At 48.2% G+C, this 9,585-nt stretch overlaps 1 protein-coding gene across 2 annotated transcripts in view; it reads left to right on the forward strand.

Annotated features, from left to right (window-relative positions):
• Nucleotides 1-9,585, forward strand: part of ZMAT4 (zinc finger, matrin-type 4) — a 413,388-nt gene that overhangs the window by 961 nt on the left and 402,842 nt on the right. The window lies entirely within an intron of this gene.

A 9,585-nucleotide genomic window follows, 5' to 3' on the forward strand; every position in this document is an offset into this window, starting at 1 on the left:
CCCTTGTCCCCAGAACGGGTGCCTGGCCCGGAGCATCCCCGCAGCTCTGGGAGGTGGAGGCTGGTGGAGGGGCTGGCTCCCTGTAGGTGCGCAGGTAGTTTCGGTGCACAGGTGCATTTGTGGCAGAGGTGATGCCGAAGTCACCATCCACACTGCTTCTGCTAACTGCTCTTCAAGTACAACAGCTCACCCTGGCAGGCAGCTGGTTCAGCCCAGAAGCACCCTTGAGCGTTCTAAATCATGAGACCTCAAGGGACTCTCTTGCTCTGAGACCCTTGGGAAACTCCTTTCTCCCTCTGCCTCCCTTCTGCCAAAGGGAGATGTTAGGGAGGTGAGCCACTAGGAAACAGCAACCCATGGGGAAGCAGGCAGTGTGCTTGGTCTTGAACTTCCTTCCTCTTCTGCGAAGGCAGCTTCTGCTTGTGTGCCCACCGCACTTCACCAGGTACGCTGCCTACCTGCGGGATACTCTGAAGCTGATAGTCTGGGGGAGATCTTCCAAGTCCCAGGGGTGTTGGAGAGTTCAGATGATTTTCTTCTCTCCGATTCCCGTTAAACCTGCAGCTGGGGATTTCGATTCCCAGTCCCGACAAGAAATGCATGTTTGGGGAGGGATTCTCCAGTGACACCTCTTCCTCAGGGCACCCTTCCGCGGAGATGCAGATGATAGTCTTGATTCTCCAGCTCCACAAATCCCTTTCACTTTTTAATTCTTATTTTCTTTAACCACCACAACAGATTCTCCTCCACCTCCTGTAGGCAGCTATTTTGGGTGGGAACTGTGATTATTGAAGCTCTATTTACAATGGTAAAAAAAAAATGCCTGCCTATTTTTTTGGGGGGATGGGGGTCAAAATACCATCAGCGTTCTCTTCTGTACATCCTATCTGACAGTAAACAAAACAAATTTGCAGCCCTGCCAATTATAATCCCTTTGTGTTTGGGGGACCTGGAGTGGAAGCTGAACTTTTCCCAGCCGGTGGGCATGGTTAGCCATGGACGTCGTCCTCTGTGGCCTCTCCGGGGCACATGACCCCCAGGGAGCCCAGGAGGGGCAGCCGCCAGCACATGGGGGATCTTGCATGAGAGCACCTTGGCTTTCATGAAGGCGGTAAGGAAACCAGAAAATGCTTTTGAGTTTGAGGATAGCAAAACTGGGGGTTCCCTTTAATTGATGCCAGTCTGCTGGATTTCTATCGTGATAGGAACATTAGAAGTAAGGCATTTGAAACAGCTCCTGAAGGGTGACTCATGCACAGAGAGAAGAGGCAGTGTTGGGGGAGGGGGTGGAGGGGGCCTTGGAAAGTACAAGTGGGACACACTGGAGCGCTTGCTTTCCTTCCCTCTGCCTCCTCCTCATTCCTCTTTCTTGTATTTCCCCATTCGGAACAGAGATCATTAAAATAACAACTTTAGACCAAAAAAAGGATCCTAGGAGCTGAAAAATAATTGACGAAGTGCAAAACACCCTCATCACAGCTTCACCTTGGATGGGGTGAGGTGTGAAACCCAGGACCCAGCGCCTCTGCTGCGATCCAGTTTGGAGAATCGAATTGCTGGTGTTAGGCTAATTAACTCCTTGTGAAGCTGCGTGCCTGTTTGTGTTTGCAAAGACCGATGGATGCTCAGGAGATTAAATGTGTTACTTGTCATTTCATCAAACATGATAGCTTTGGCCAGGACCCTGGATAAGCAGCATCCACAGACCCAGCATTTTCTCCTCTTCCCAATTGGCCAAATTGGATCTCTCTCTCTCTTTTAACCAACTATGGTGGGAAGGGGTTGTGTCTTTCTGCTTTTCCAAGCCCTGCGTGAGTTACCTGGCAAATAAAAGTCCTCTCTTTATTCTTCTGTCCCTCCATCCCTGTCATCCTTCTGTTATCCCTTTTCATCCTAAACATATCCGTAAGTAATCTTTTTGCCAACCTACTTTGATCTTGTCATTTTGTGCTGATTTTTCTGTTAAAGACAATTGTCCCCTGAAATAAGACTGAAAACATATTAAAATTTTTATCAGAGAAGAGCCTTTTTGCCTTCTACTTTAACATTTACTTTTGTGGCTTTGGGGAAATCTAATAAGCACGTCTATTGTGTTTGTTTTGGTAAACGCTTTTGCAATGCCTTGTTTTTTTCTGTGGATGTGTGAATTCCCTGACTGTCCTAGAGGAAGGTATTTCTGGAGATTTGAAACACTCAGGAACATCTCAGAAAGTTGAAGAGGTTGGAGCACACTATTTCCATCTATTAAAGGTGGGGTGAAGGCTGTTTTGAAACCTAGACCTTGAAATGTATTAACCACACTCTGTTATTTTCCCTCTTCATCTTTCATTTAGGAAATTTTCATAGCCCAAATTATGAGTAAATTGTTCATCTGTCTCACTCTCTTTCTCATGCTCGTGCCTCTTCCTCCCTTCCTCCCTTCCCCCCTTGGGAGATATTTCACACTGAAGCAGGTATCTAGGTAATCTTAATCTGAAACGCAGGGGTACCTCTCTTTCCTGGTTACTTTTTGTTTCTTCCTTCCTGTCATTTCAGGGGTCCCCAGGGTGGAGATCTAATTGTAGATGCCTTGTGCACCTCACTCCTGAAAGAGTTAACTAGGGGACAATAGGAACTGTGGGATGTGATGGGAGCCTGTCCTGGGGGAGCAATGAGGTAATCCTTTCCCTAAGTTCAGTTGTATGCAGACCTCGCCAGAGCACCTGGAGTGGTGCAGCTGACCTGTGTGAGGTGGACAGGGCAGATGCTTTGAAGCACAGTCCTGTCTGACACCCAGGGAGTCCCACCAGGCGCAAGCCCTCACTGCGCCACTGTGCAGAGGCCTGTGCCTGCTGCAGCCCCATGCACAGAGCTGACCTTGGAAACATTAGCATGCAGGGAAATTTGTCTGCTGTGCTCTCAGTTTCTTTGTTCTTTGTTTTCACCCCTAAATCTATTAATAGTTGGAAAGGATCAAATCTACTCATTCATACTAAGGTGTGAACAGTTAATAGTGTTGCCACTTACAGAGGTATTTAAGTTCTTAAAGGAAATCAAAGATGTGTGCATGTTCTCATTTATAAGTGGGAGCTAAGCACTTGGACATGAAGAGGGGAAAAATAGGGGCCTTGAGGGTGGAGGGCAGGACAAGGGTGAGAATCAAAAACCTGCCTATCAGATACTATGCTTATTACCTGGGTGACGAAATAATCTACCTGTACACCAAACCCCCGCGACATGTAATTTATCCATTATAACAAACCCGCACATGTACCCCTGGACCTAAAATTAAAAAGCTGGAAAGAAAACAAAAGATGTGTGCAGTCGAATTCCAGGCACCTGCTAGTGGGATTGGGTGGACAGAGTTTGGATGGGGAGCAGAGTGAGGAATGGTGGTCTTCACTTTTTAGCTCTGGCTGGTCCTGCTCTGACCCGTGCTGACAACATGCTGCAGTGTCTCAGGACTTTGTGATGTTACTATCTGGACTCTGGCACTTGAGCTAGAACCCTCAGATTTGAACTTGGGCACGTGCTTATGTGCCCTTTCTGACTTTCAATCCCCTTAGACATAGAGCCAGAGGTCGGGACCACGTCCTCACAGGCTCCTTTCCGCTCCAACTTTCTCTCTTGATTTTGCCACAGAGCCCTACATCCCACTGCAGATGCTACAGCTCTGGAAGCTCTTGGAGCTTGCAGAGCATCCTCCCGTGTGGGCCATGGTGATCAGCGGTGCTTTCAGAGCTGGAATCCATGAGGGCAGCTCGGAGGGAACAGTGGTTGTTGTACCAGAAGAAACACAGGATGAGGGCTGATGTAATAACTGATTTTGGTTTAGGAGGGGATGTTATATGGAGGATGGCGACCAGCTGTTCTCCATCTCCAGCAAGGATTGAACTAGAGAAAATAGACAGAAATTGCAGCAGATGGACTTAGATTAGGTATGAGGAAGAATTTTCCATCAGCAAGAGTGCTAAAAAGGGAAGGTTGTTGAGCCTCTGTGATGGTCTTTAGGAAATGGATAAGCCAGGGGTTTTAGCTGGAGGAGGAGCCACAGATCTGTGAGGAGGGAAAGACAAGGGCCATCGAATCCAGGCATCTGTGCCCTCTGCTGATGAGAACCCTTACCTATTTCTCCAAAACCTCACCTTCTCTCTGGGACTATTGAAGTGACTGAAAACCAGAGTCCCTGGGATGAAGGAAAAAGGAATGTAGCCTGCCTGGGCTGCTACCCTGAGCCTGGAGACCCCTCCCTTGCCCTGCACCAGCTGCCACCTGGACTGGCAGATTCTGTCGACTGTGTGGGGATCTTTCATCAAGTCTAATCTTTCACTTCCAGATGTGGAAGATGATGCCCAGAGAGGTAGCAGGCCTTGGCGTTGTCACACAGTGGCCGATAGCAGAGGGAGGACCAGAATCCAGGTCCTCCATCTCCCAAGTCAGTGTTATTTGCTTTGTAGCTCATTTTCTTCTCGTTTCCAAATTGAATAGACCATTTGCTCTCTCTAGGCTCTTAATTTCTCTGTAACCAAATGGCAAAGACAGGGACACCTGTGGTTAAGCAATATTTATTGAGTGCCTGTTACTAACACCATGCACTCCACTCCACCTTCCCTATTTATGCCGATAACTCTTTAGTTCTGGTTGAGTGGTTGGGAGGGGCTGCTGACCCATCCCTGTGGGGGCTCCTGCGTGTGGCTCTGAGGCCAGGGTGGTGGGAATGTGTTCTAGAAACCAGAGCTGAGAGGAGGGGATGGGTAGACCAGAAGAGGATGAGTAGAGAGACACGGGAGGAATGAGATACTTAATCTGAATCTTATGAAGGGAAGAGAGACTTTAGATTATCTCTGCGAACTTCTCATTGGATAAATGAAACAAGATGGGTCCATACCATGGGAACACCATGGGTAAGACACATGACCTGTTACCTTACGGAACAGGATGAAACATACCATGTGAGGGCGTTCGGGGATGGTGGAGGGGTGGCCCAGTGGAGAGTGTACACTGCCACATACATGGTGGCCTAGCTCCAGACCCAAAGGCGGGCTGTCAGTGAAGTCAGGGAGTCTCACAGTTTTGAGAATGAGGCTGTGGCCAGCTGTGGAAGGCTTTTCTTTGTGTTGGTTTGAGCCACATAGGAAGCGAGATAAATTGGTGAACTGAGGGCCACAAAATAAAACTATCCTGTGTGTAGCCCTGAGAAGAAAGAAGAAAGCACCCCAGTTAATGCTGAGCTAGGCAGCAAGAGGACAGTGTGGGGTCGGTAGTCAGTGTCCTGTGGGGAGGCACGACCCTTCCATGCCCCTGGCTGGCCAGGGCATCCTTGTGCTAACAAAGGCATCCTGGGCCTTTGTGCCCCACATGGGGTTAGGGACTAGGGGATCTACCAGAAGGAAGGGGGAGTTCTTCTCCTTCAAGAATTGGCCCAACAAGACCATCAGCCCCTCAGGCAGCAGGGCAGGGTGCCCTTCCAGAGATTGGCTGAGACAAGGCTTGGAGAAGTCTCGGGGCAGAGGGCCCAGGGAACGCCAGGGGCTGGGTGGGCCAGGCAGGGAGCCCAGGATGTGAGACAGGCTCAAGCCTGGGAAGGTGCACATGCAGGAGGAGTGGGGGGTCAGCCCAGAAAGGGAGGAAACCCAGGGATGGCAGTGCCCATCTGCTGAGGGCACAGCAGCCCACATGGACCATGGAAAGAACCCAAGGGATACACCAGGCAGGGTGGCCAACCCAGTGCCCACCATGTGTCCTTACCACTCGCAATGATGTTCACTGAGATCACCACACTGTCTTCAATTTCTCCTTCCCTCTTCTCCTTTCCCCCTTTCCCTTTCCCCCTTCCCCTTTCCCCCTTCTCCCTTCTTCCTTCCTCTCCTCTCCTCTCCTCTCCTCTCCTCTCCCCACTCTGTTGCCCAGGCTGGAGTGCAATGGTGCAATTATGGTTTACTGTAGCCTCGAACTCCTGGCCTCAAGCAGTCCTCCCACCTTAGCTCCCAAAGTTGTTCTGGGATTACAAGCACACACTGCCACATCCAACCCCTGCCCTTGATTTTGATGCCACAGACCTTACTGGAATATAGTCAGGTGTATTAAGTGGATAGAGTACATCTGGGTGCAGGGTACCCCATGATTCTCCTTATTTTGGGCGGGCAGAGAAGCCTCCGGGAGCGAGGAATACCTGAATGGGACCTGAGGCTTGAATAGGTACCATCAGGTGGATGGGAGGAGGGTGGGAAAGAGGGTGCCATGGTGGCAAAACTCCATCCAGCGCATGATTGGCACAATGTGTCGGTGAGATGTAGATGTTGCTGAATCTGCTCATACAAGGCATGTTTTGGGGGCAAGGGAAGCTAGGGTTGTGGATGCCCACTAGGTAGGGAGGGGTCACTGCCAAATGAAGGAGCAGAAAAGTGTCAAGCAGGAAATGACATGCTCACATTTGCATCTAGGAAAAATGGTCCAGCAGTTGTGAAATGAAGAGTGGAGGTGAGGTTTGAGAGGGGCACAAAGGGGAGAGGGTCACACTTGGGCCAGAGAGGCCAGTTCAGAAGTAATTTGCTGCTGTCCAGGTGAGAAATGGCGAGGGTCCGCAGGAAGACAGTGGCAATGGGGAGGGGGAGGAGGGCAGCATCGACGCAGATACTTGACTTCATAAGTTACACTAGATCAGGGAAAAATGAAGAGGAATTATTCATCCTCTGGAGGAAAAGCTGACAGGTGACAAAGAAAGGTCATGGTGTTAAATGAAAGAGAGAGCAGTGTTCCCACTGAAGATGGGATGGGAGGAAATGGATTTAAACTATAGGAGAAGGATCTACACTGGACATTTGAATTAATGCCTCAATGGAGGTGGCTGTGAGACGTGGGGAATGGGGTCATTCAGGGCGTTTGTGGATTCATTCTCTTTTTTGAAAAGCGTTTTTAAAAATCAGCCTTTCCCTGATAGAGAAGTGAGCAAAGAATGGGAATAGACAGTTCGCATAACAAAAGAAATAAGTGGCCAGAAAAATATGTAAAAATGTCTCTCCTCACTAATAACAAAAATGTGAAATTAATACAAGGTATCATTATCCATTTAACAGATTAGCAGAATTTAAAAATGATAATATCATATCCAGTGTTGTTGGGAAATAGACATTTTTAGACTTAGCTGGCGGATATGTGAAATGAGGTAATTTGGACACATAGGAGATGTGTCTTAAAAAAATATACCCTTTGAACCAGTAAGCAATTCCTTTTCTAGGAATTTATCCTAGGAAATAGTTAGAGATGTGCAAAATAGTTCTAATTAAGAATATTCCTTTCAGCATTATTCATTACAACAAAACATTGCATGAAGGCATTAATTAAATACAATATGGCTCCTCCATAAAATGGAAATCAAGAAAACTATTAAAATTACATTGAATAATACATAAGAATATGGGAAAATGCTAATAATATATATTAAGTAAGTAAAGACTTAAAAGTAAATAGACTATAATTGCAATTAAAACAAAAGGTGTATGTAGTCCTGAAAACTAGAACAGAATATTATATTATCAAAATCTTCATAGTGGTTATCACTGCATTTTGGGAAACATAAGACTTTTGATTTTTTAAACTTTTTTGTACTTTCCAAATTTCCTCCAGTAAACATGTTATTTTACAAATTAGAGGGCATGCTTTCTAAATCAATCATTCCAACGACAAATGTTCAAGCAGTGACTATCCATGTAGCAAAGCTGGGTGCGACGCTGTTCACTAAGATGCGAAATGCCTGCATCCTGAGTCCATTTGGTGGGAGAAGATAAACGCTCACGGGAAATCCGGCAAGTGCCGCCTGCTTTGTCAGTAAGGGCTGGACATCTGCTGCAGCCAGGTGCGGAGTGTGCAAGATCCCTGTGCAGGGAACATCCTTGTTCCTTCCTCTTCGCTGCATTCCCACCCCCAGGACCTGTCACCTGCAGTGGTCAGGCCTGTCTTAGCATTTCAAGGGATGCATCACATATAACTGCTCATTTCACAAGCAGAGAAGTTGAGGCTCCGATCAAGAGACTGTCTTAGTCAGGGTCACAAAGCCAGTGAGTGGTTTTGTTAGGTATGAAAAAAAAAACTTTGCTGCCTCACACCATGCTCTTTCCAGAGTGGGCTACTCTGGGGGTTCCGTGTGTTCTAGAAGAGGGTGGTAGATTTCTGCAAGAAGGCGTGAAGCCACCCTTCCTTCCTTTCGTCCTTCCTTCCCAGAAGCCATGCCTTTGGCTTAATCCACTTATTAATTAAGACCAAATGCCTGTGTGGCATCTATCCCACTTACAGCAGGGACTTTGGGTGCTGCGGGCTCCCCGAAGTGGCCTCCTGGGTCTCCTCCTGATGGAGTGTCGCATTTGTTAATGCTTTTCCAGAATGTGTTTGCTCCCCGCTGTGGTTTCCTTTGTTGCATAAACTCCGGGCAGCCTGAGGCAGTCTCCACAGGGTGAAAGTCACAGCTGGCTGGCTCTGTGATGTGTGCCAGGGCCACCTGGGGGCTCCAGGGAGCCTTCCCTAAGCAGGGCAGGTGATGGCTCTGATGGGCACGCCCTTGGACCGTTCACAGGCTAATTGGGAAAAGTGGACAGGCTTGCCTGAAGGTAGGGCAGGACAAAGAGGAGTGGTGTAGGCTGCGTGGCTGTTTGCTGCTCTGTTTATTTTAATAATAACTCATTGTGCGGTATTTTGTATTCACAAGCCTCAGAGGTGGGTGGGGAAGGTGCTGGCATCCCCAGTTTGCAGAGAGGGAAATCGATACTTGGAAAGGCAAAGCCACTCTCCTTAGTTTGTAAGGGCAGCAGGTATAGTAGCCGGGCATGGAATGAGCTCGATTTTCTGCCTGCAAATACAGCCCTACCTGTCATCGAGAAGGGCTTCCTGCTGGTCTACCTGATGTTTCTGGAGAAGGCGGGGTGTGGAGTAGCACTCTGTTCGGCCCTGGCCAATGCTGATGGAGTTAAGAGTAAGCGATAACTTTGGGTCCATGGGCATATTCAGTTGAGGTAGAGTGTAGGCACTGAGAAAAGTGGATGGTGGTGAGGGTGAACATGGACTCACAGGACTCATGGAGCCAGAGAGTCCCAAGCCCTGAGCTTTGGAGGATGTGGGCCTCATGGAAGGCAGGAGGGGTGTGCTGGGGGCAAGTGGAGATCTGGAGCTGAGACCTGGTGTGAACTGTCTGTGGCTGCTCAGGGGCAGATTGGCTCCACCGGGGAATGGGAGGGGACAGTGGCAAGAGGTGGCCCAGCATTCCAGGCTCCATCTCAGAAGTCTCTCCTGTTAATTACACCTGCGATAACACGACTGTGAGAGGACCGAAGGGAGGGGGAGCTGAGAGGCAGGGGAAGTGGGTTGAGGGGTCTCATACCTGTTGTTTGCCCTCTGCTGTCTCTCTGGGTTTTGTTCCTGTTGAGAATGCAGTTGCTCTGCGGGGTTGCAGGAAGAGAAGGGAAGATTGGGAGGGTTGCTTTCCTGCCAGTTCTTACCGTGCTTTGGGAAACACATGACTTTTGATTTCTTTAAACTTTTTTGTATTTTCCAAATTTCCTATACCAAATCTTTATTTTACAAATCAGAAAATATGCTTTTTTTTTTTTTTTTTTT

This window comes from Mandrillus leucophaeus, unplaced genomic scaffold, assembly GCF_000951045.1.
Source record: "Mandrillus leucophaeus isolate KB7577 unplaced genomic scaffold, Mleu.le_1.0 Scaffold824, whole genome shotgun sequence".
Lineage (NCBI taxonomy): Eukaryota > Metazoa > Chordata > Mammalia > Primates > Cercopithecidae > Mandrillus > Mandrillus leucophaeus.